Source organism: Drosophila santomea, chromosome X, assembly GCF_016746245.2.
Source record: "Drosophila santomea strain STO CAGO 1482 chromosome X, Prin_Dsan_1.1, whole genome shotgun sequence".
NCBI classification, from domain to species: Eukaryota; Metazoa; Arthropoda; class Insecta; order Diptera; family Drosophilidae; genus Drosophila; species Drosophila santomea.
Window position 1 is genome coordinate 13,226,388 of NC_053021.2, and position 8,478 is coordinate 13,234,865.

The following is an 8,478-nucleotide window of genomic DNA, read 5'->3' on the forward strand; positions in this document are numbered from 1 at the left end:
GTTTAATAGAAAGTACAACTTGTATAACTTTAAAGAAAATAAACAAGCGACATAAGTATCGTGCAGAAGAAACAGATAGTTATTTAAAAAGTTTAAGTTATTCCATTCAAAAGTTAATTCCATTTGGCAGCAGATAGAAACCAGCACGTTTTGTATTTTTCGGGGTTGGAGGAAGTTGATTAATAGCGCTAAAATGCATCGGGGAGTGGAAAAGTCTGATATATACGAGTATATGTAGGTGCCAGCTGACGCCCGAATTCACCACCATGTATATAAGCCATGTACATACTAGGTAGGTAATATACCATATATAGGATATAGCATATAGGTAGGGGTGGTTGCGGCGATCCTTAAACCGGAATTAACTTCCCCTATCGCTCGCTGTCGGCAACTCGAATCGACTCGAATCGCTGACTGAGCGCATTTTAATTGATAATTTATGCTAATTAATTAATTTGGTAAGGTCCGTGATGAGGGTGAAAGTGAATGGATGGATGCAGATGCAGATGCAGAGGCACACTATAGTTTTAGAACGCAACATATGGCGGCTATAAGGATAACTTTTGTTAACTGCGAAGGATCACGTTGAAACACTCTCAACATCTGCTGCCTAGTTAGTACTTTCTATAAAATTATTAACGATTGTCACGTTTTAAATGCAACTTGCAAATCGAATCCATCGAAGGATTTTCTCAAGTTCGCCCCAAAAAATTCAGCCTGCCATTTCACGTTTTGTTTGGCTTTTTGACTCGGATTTTCAGTGGCCTTGGCCCTTTGAAACGACTGCAATGCGGTGCCATATACGAGTATAGTATAGTATGTATGTGAGTTCAAAACTAGCCCCCACTTTTCCACCACCCCGATTTTCCTTTCATTCTCACAGCTTAGTCACTTTGCTGATTCATTAGGCGGCTTAGCCTTGCCTTTTCCACTTCCAGTTTCCCCCTGGCTCATCAGTGTGATCCGTGTGAGCGATTGAATGACTCTTGTGGGGTCATTTTGGGCCTTTAATCAGAGCAAATTAATAAGCCCACACACCGCCACACCATCCACACCATCCGCCCCCTTTTGATATTAATTAAACTCTGCTTGTGCTGACTAATTTCCACCGAGCTGTGGAAAATTCAATTTTTTATTGGCATTTATGCCGCAATGGTAGTAGTGTAATTTCTCGCCCTCATGCCAACGCATTAAATGCCAATAAATTCGGTGAATTAAGAATGGGCATTGTGCTACCAGCATTTCCACATTACTCAATCGTGGAAACTGTTGACTTTCGCTGGGCAATTAAGAGTTATAATGGAAAGTGGAAATCGAAATTATCCGGGGGCCACAGGCCGCAGCCAAAAGTAAATAAGTGCAAAATTGCTGACGATGATTTTAGGTAGCTGACAAACTATATACATATACTATATCCTATATCCTTCATCCTACATATATCACAAATATCCCAATCGCCTGCCGCACAAGTATTTGTATTTTCCAACCCTCGGGAAAACAGCTGCAAGCACAGTTATTTGACACGCGACCAAACAGCAATATGCAGCCATCCAAAAGTATCTACAAAGTCGCAGAGATACGGATACACACGCCGTTAACCCCTGGATGCCATCCAGAAACCAAATCCAGAGCCACCCCAATCAATGTGAATGAAATAAAATCCGCTTCGCTTTTGTATTTCGTATTTTTCCCTTCCTTTTTTTTTTTGTTTTTTTTTTTTGTGTGTGGTCAGCATGCGAAATGAATGAATGAATGAGTAAATGAGTGAGTGAGTGAGTGATAGACGGTCGGCTGACCAAACAATATCTCGTTTATCTATCTATCTATAAGTTTCAAATTTAAATAAAGCACTTTAAAGAGAGGCAGCATGGATTTAAATAAAAAGTAATCTCTTTATGAACATTAAGTTTATTTTATATTTTCTATTAAACCAACTACTATTTTTTAAATAAAAATATATATGTAAACCAACTTGATCACTTAATTAAACCGCTTTTTAACCCACTAAAAAGTTAAGTTTTCCGCAATCAATCAATCACGCAAACACAATTTCCCCGCCTCGCCGACTTTTTTCCACCGCGTGCGGAAAATTCAAAGGAAGTGAGCAAAGCTGACGCAAAACTTTTAACCAAAACGCCGGCCGGCGGGAGGGGGGTTGGGGCGTTGGGGGATTGGGGTGGCATTTTCCACTGGGAGTTGCTGTCAGGTTTCCGGACCACAGACGAGAAGTTCAATGCTCCTCTGGCGGTGGCAACTTCACTCCACTCACTTCACTCCGCGGCAACATAATGCAATTTATGAAACGGGAGCTTGCCCCACCAACCAACCAACCAAGCTCCCCTCCCCCCGCCCCACCGATATGCATAGCCACATATATGCATATCCTCCATTTAACCACATTTAAAGCGGGCCAACTAACGCACTAAGCGGAAGTTTTGGGCCCCACAACACCAACGCCAAAACAAAAGGATACTCATCAAACTAATGGACTTCTTTACAATTCCCAAAGGTTCAGGGAACAGCGAAAAAATTTTAGAAAAAAAAAAACATTCAAGTAACTTTTCGACTTATATAATGAAGTCATGATGTGGGTCAGCCATGTGCTAATTGCCACAATTATGTGGAAAATTCTACACTTAGCAGCTGGCCACGCCTAAAGTGGAATAACTTGCAGAGATCAATTGTACAATAACCATTTCCATTTCCAGTTCCATTTCCCACCAAATCTGAAGAATAAACAAAATAAGAGAGCAGACGAAGAGAGAGAGGCTCACAAAAAAAAAAAAGAAGTAAAGAAAAAATAAAAGTCGCAGCTTGTCATACATATTTTTTCTCACTGGGTGTGTCCGATAATATAATAGCGACATACCTGAAAATACTCGTATATAAGCTCGAATTGACTTTGAGTCACCATTTGAGTCTGGAAACAGAAACAGAAAAGCTTCATAAAAACGACGAAGCTTTATTTTTATTGGCTGTTTGTTTGAAAAGCCAGAAAACAAACTAAATGACAAACTCGATCAAATAAATGCCGACGAAGAACTGCCTTGCATCTGCGAAAAATGAAATGCGATCGCCTGAAGATCGCATAAATGCAAAAACAAATCCATAAAGATAAATATAAAGATAAAGATACACCCATTTTATTGAGTTGTTTGTTTAGGTGCAGCTTGTTGATTGATCAATTGATCAATTAAATCGCAGACGGAGGAGATTGGCAACATAAGTTCAATAATCTGTAATCGCTCGATAATTTCACTTACGTATTTTGCTGCAAATGCAGTAAGAGCAGTTAACCCAATTAAAAGCAGTTTGCAATGATCGTTGAATTGCCTGAATGGTAATTCAATTGTAATATTTCTATTTCAAAATAATAATACATAGTTACATTTAAAACTACTACTATAAGTTTCTTTCAGTTTAATTAACCAAAAATGCCATGCTTTTTGCTTTTTCCTAAGCCTGCTCACATTTAACCCAAATGACAAGAGGGTCCAAGTAGCCCCATTGGGCATGGAAAATGCTGAAAATGGGAAAAATGGGTAAAATGGGTAAAAGAAGTTGGCGGCGAGTGCACAAGAACTAAAACATAGCGAAAAGCTAATGCAAATTGCACTCGCCACTCCTGTCTGTCTGTCTGACTCCGTTTTTCCCTTTTTTTTCTTCTATTTTTTTCTACTTTTTGCAACTGTGCCACATGGGGCTTTTCTCTGGCGTCTTTTCCCGCTTTCCACCCGATTTCCCATTTCCCAGGCCGAAAACACTTAAAAGTGCAATGCACTTTCAGACGCCGGCAGAGCAGCGGTACTGGCACCTAGAGCAGCCGCAAAAACGGCTGATAAAACAGGCGAAACTAACAAATGCACTTGGCGAAAAAAGGCGTAGAAAGCGCCAGCCAAATATTCTTTCCAAAAATTCAAAAATGTATGCTGTTACTACGAGAATTCATTGTTTTATCGGTGACCCAATTTTAATGCTCTACAATGTGATTAGTGTTTTATTCATAACGTTAGAGCTTATCTTATTGTACCGAAATCTCTCAGAATAAAGTTAGAATTAGTAAAATGAAATCATAATCTTATTTATATACGCAAAAATGTATAATTTATCAAGTAACTAGAAGCTTTGTTATCACAAACTATACTTATATTTACATACATATTCCAACATTTTTTCCAAATTCCAATTATAACAACATTTTAAACATGGAATTTTTTTTCTCGGTTTCAAAAAAAGCTTGGCAGCAAAAAATTAAAAAAAGTAAAACAACATACATCTAAGCGCGATAACCGCGAAAACCGCGAACCGGCATCGAATCCCCTTAACCCACAAGAGCACCGGCACACTTTGCCGCCTTAACCCTTATGCTTTCAGCTGAACTGTAGCTGAAAGAAAGTTGAGCAGACTGGTTAAAAAAAATTAAAATACAAATGCATACAAATCTATAAGAAAGCCATTTGCCTCAGCACTGCTAATAAATAAATTTTGAGTTTATTTACCAGAAAACATGGCATATTAAAGCCAATCGGAAACGAAATATTTAGTGGAGTGGCAGTGGCAGCTTGTTAGAAAAAAATGTGGGGAAACTAACCAAGAAACAGGCCAATTCGAAGGCAATGAATGATGACATCAGCACGCTGTTTTTGTGTTTTTTCTGTTTTCTGTTTGTTTGCGAAGTAGCGAGGAGAAGAAAAAAAAAAGGAAAAACACTATTTCCTGGCTTTTACTATTGATTTAGCGAACGAAAAAGGATTTTTTTTTTCGGATTTCGGCCTGAGGCCTGCGACATGCGACATGCAACATCTGAAATGACATCATAAAAGGATTTTGTTCGTGGCCAATGGAATTGGATTAAAAACTGGTCACAGTCGCAGAGAGGCAGAAATGTCGAATGAAAATGACGCAATCGCCATCGACATCGCCATTGCCAGCTGTTCGAGAGATGAAAGACTAAAAATGAGATCCGAGAAGTCCGTCCACATGGTAGAGCTTCGAAAAAGATACAGATCGCGGCGATGATATCAATATATGTATATACATATATATTCAACACACACATACATATGTATGTATATCCACACTCTCCCGCACAAAAACGCATAAATTTATAGGTATATATATGTAGTTATCCACTTGGAACGCACACATTTTTGTATATGCCGCTGATTCCTACCAGTTTGCCCAACTTTCTGGGGCGTTCCATTTTAATTATAACAAATGCCAGGCAATTGCACGCCAAAAATGAAAATATCAACATAAATCTCTCATAAATTGCCCGATCCAAGAGAGTTCTCGCAGATAGATATCGATGATATCATATTGTGTACGTACAAGTAGTACGTACTACATACATTCAGCAGCCGTCAGAAGCGACAAAACCAATAAAGAACCTCGAGTGTGAATCAAAAAATTGATCGACTCAAAAGTAGATAACGCAAATTACAAAAGCCCCAGGAGAATTGATAAATGAAAAGTCCAAGATCAATTCCCTTACGTATATTCGAGGTTTAGGAACCCAAGCCATAAGAGAAAGCACCCAAGTATCCAAGTAAACCCAATTGAGATCATAGACAATATATATTAGAGAGTGATCATAGGCTTTACTGCTGACAAAATGCAAATTTATATTCCCGTAAAATCACTAGAGAACAGACAATTGCGAGTAGGCGAAGCATGACCAAAAAAACTAAATAATAGTGGCTTTGTACATATTCAAGTGGCCTCGACTGTGAGTGTCCATTTCAGTACCTACTCAATTAATGAACTGCTTTAATTATGTTTGACTTTTTAAATTGGTCATGGCATAAATTATAGGGGATGCTTCTCTATCGATAAAGCATAAATCATTTGTGTTTCAAGCGTTTCAAGTTCTTTGCTTATCGCTTTCATTGAAAACGATCCCCATTACTGGAGGTTATCCTCATTGAAAGGGACTTGAATTTATAAATATGTAATAGTAACCTTGGCCTTTATTCCTAAAGTTCAAGTTTAAGGTTTGCCAAAAAATGTATGACTACTGTGCTTAAATAAATATACATATATAAAAAAAAAAAACTTTGATTGCATATCAGCAATGTGACTTGGGATTTCGTTTCCTTTGCTCAAATATTTGTTCTTGAATGTACTTTTGTTCTTTGGCATTATTTTTGGTTTTTTTTTATTCTGTTGTGGTCGCCGGTAAAATGAAAAAAAAAAACGATAAGATTCTGTCACATATTAAAAACATATTTCTTAGTTTCTTAGTTCAGTTCTATCTATTTATTTGGTATATTTTCTATATATTTTGTAAGCATATGAAGTAATATCTTTATATCGCATTGTATCTTGTATCTTTAGCCGCCCAACATCATGCAAGGGCATTTATTAACTAGCAACTGGCAGGCTAATTTTTAATGCTGCTTCAGTTGGCGCAGTTTCTGTTATTTCTTTATTTATTATTATTTTTCTTGATACTTTTTTGGGTCGATTCGGGGCGGAGGCATCGCTGTCGACGGCGTTGCTGGGGCGGAACGAACTGCCATATATATGTTTGCTGTATGTGCATACGTATGTATATATAACGTATATAAACCTATTCACAACGATGACGTCGTCGCGATGACCGCATGGTCAAACACAACAAAAAACAACAAAATAGCGGAGAGCAGCAAAAAATGTATATTTACCTAACCAATTCAATTCGACGATCATTGGAAAGCCAGTGCTACAGTTCTTTTAAAAAATTCAAAACTTTGGCCAATGACTAAAGTAAAACTGAAAACGCGAAAAGATTGTTTGCTTTTGGTATATTTGAAATTGTAATTGGAAAACCCGTTATCTCAGTACTTGAGGTATCAAATCGAAAGAATTTAGAGAGAAATCGCTATGAACATGGAAAATACATGTGAAAATGCGAGAAGAGCGCCAAAGTGGCGACGAGCGAGGGAGAGGGCGAATGTGAAAAGAGCTCAAAAAGTGATCTCTTCAAGCTGCCCCACCTTGCACACACACACACACACATACACTCCGAGAGACACACACACATACACGCACACATGCCGTAATTCGCGCTCATTGTCTGCGCTCTTCTTCTTCACCATCTTCGCTAGCTGCTAGAAAACCTGTTTTAGAGCCACTAATAAAAATGAGAAGAATAAAAAACTGTGTGTGTGGAGTTAAGATTACGCCCTTGGACGAAAACTTGGTTCAAATCCATGATGCTTACCTTTAAGTCATAGAAGCCAGCGCAATAACAACAACTAAAAGTCGGGATTCTGCCAAAAAGCGCTCAAGAATCCCAAACTCAAAACTCAGGTAAAGAGAGACAGAGGGCGACGCGACAGAGCGTAAGAGACGGAGTGGGAGCGGGAGAGCGAGTGAGAAGGAGCCACTCAAAACTCGCTTACGAACTTTTGGCTTCGTGGTAAATACATATGTACATACAAAAACAACTACAATAAAAAAAAAAATGGGAAAAAAAACACACAGCTTTAAATGTTGAGTTTTTGAGCGCTTTTGTACAGTTAATGTCGCCCAATGTCGTTGTTGTTGTTGTTGCCTGGCTTTTGGCGTCCTCCGATTTCCTCTCCTTCTCCTTTTTTGTTGTCATCGTGTGCTTCGTACATTATTGCATTGCCATTCATTTTTATAATTGCATTAATGAAAACCATCAACTATTTAACTTTTTGGGTGCGGCACAGTGTGCAAAGTAAAACAACAACAAAAAAAGAAGGTGGAAGTAACGCAAAGAGACAAACAATTTTGTTATGGGTTTTTTTTTTCTTTCGTTTGCCAGCCAATTTTTCGTATTTCTTTTTTTTAACAATTCCCAGACAAGCACACCCGCACACTCACACACACGAACGGACACTAAAAAAAAAGTGAAGGCAGAGCTAAAACTAATTTATATATTGGCGGAGTAAATAAGACAATTTTCTACGCGGCGTCAGTTCGTTTTTTTTTTGTTTTTTCGTTTTTTACTATTTTCAATTCCCGGCGCTCACTAACACCGATGCACGCACACACGCAGTGACAGTTATGTTATACACGCAAAATTTTAAGGAAAAAATAAATAGAGTAAGTGCTTAAACATCCAAATAACGATATATATTCGCTCGACTTCGAATATGTATCGCGGTGTTTTTGGCGTAGTTTTCAGCAAATACGATTCGGCGGACATACACAACCAGCAGCGCGAATATTTTCTTTTCGAATGCGGAGAGGAACTGCCAGGCTCGAACGGTTACCGGGGTGGCATCGCCGCCAAACTAGTTATCGGACATCGATATTTATCAAATAAAATACTAACTATCGATGGCACATCGCCGATGCGATATACTTTTTGTATCGATGTTGGCTAACCCTTCTATCGATAACGATTACTTCATGGCAGTGCTGCCCATAACAAGAAAATATATTTACATAGCAACATTGCGTTTTTATATCGATACAGATATTGGATATCGTTGGTTGAACTGGGCGCCAAAATATTCAAATTCA

At 38.3% G+C, this 8,478-nt stretch overlaps 1 protein-coding gene across 1 annotated transcript in view; it reads right to left on the reverse strand.

Moving 5' to 3' along the window:
- LOC120456605 (neuroglian) overlaps positions 1–8,247 on the reverse strand; it is a 36,176-nt gene extending 27,929 nt beyond the window's left edge. Inside the window, exon 1 of the mRNA XM_039643515.2 lies at positions 8,161–8,247. The gene's annotated coding sequence lies outside the window, so the exon portion shown is untranslated. The remainder of the gene's footprint in view (positions 1–8,160) is intronic.
- Positions 8,248–8,478: the final 231 nt, after the last annotated feature.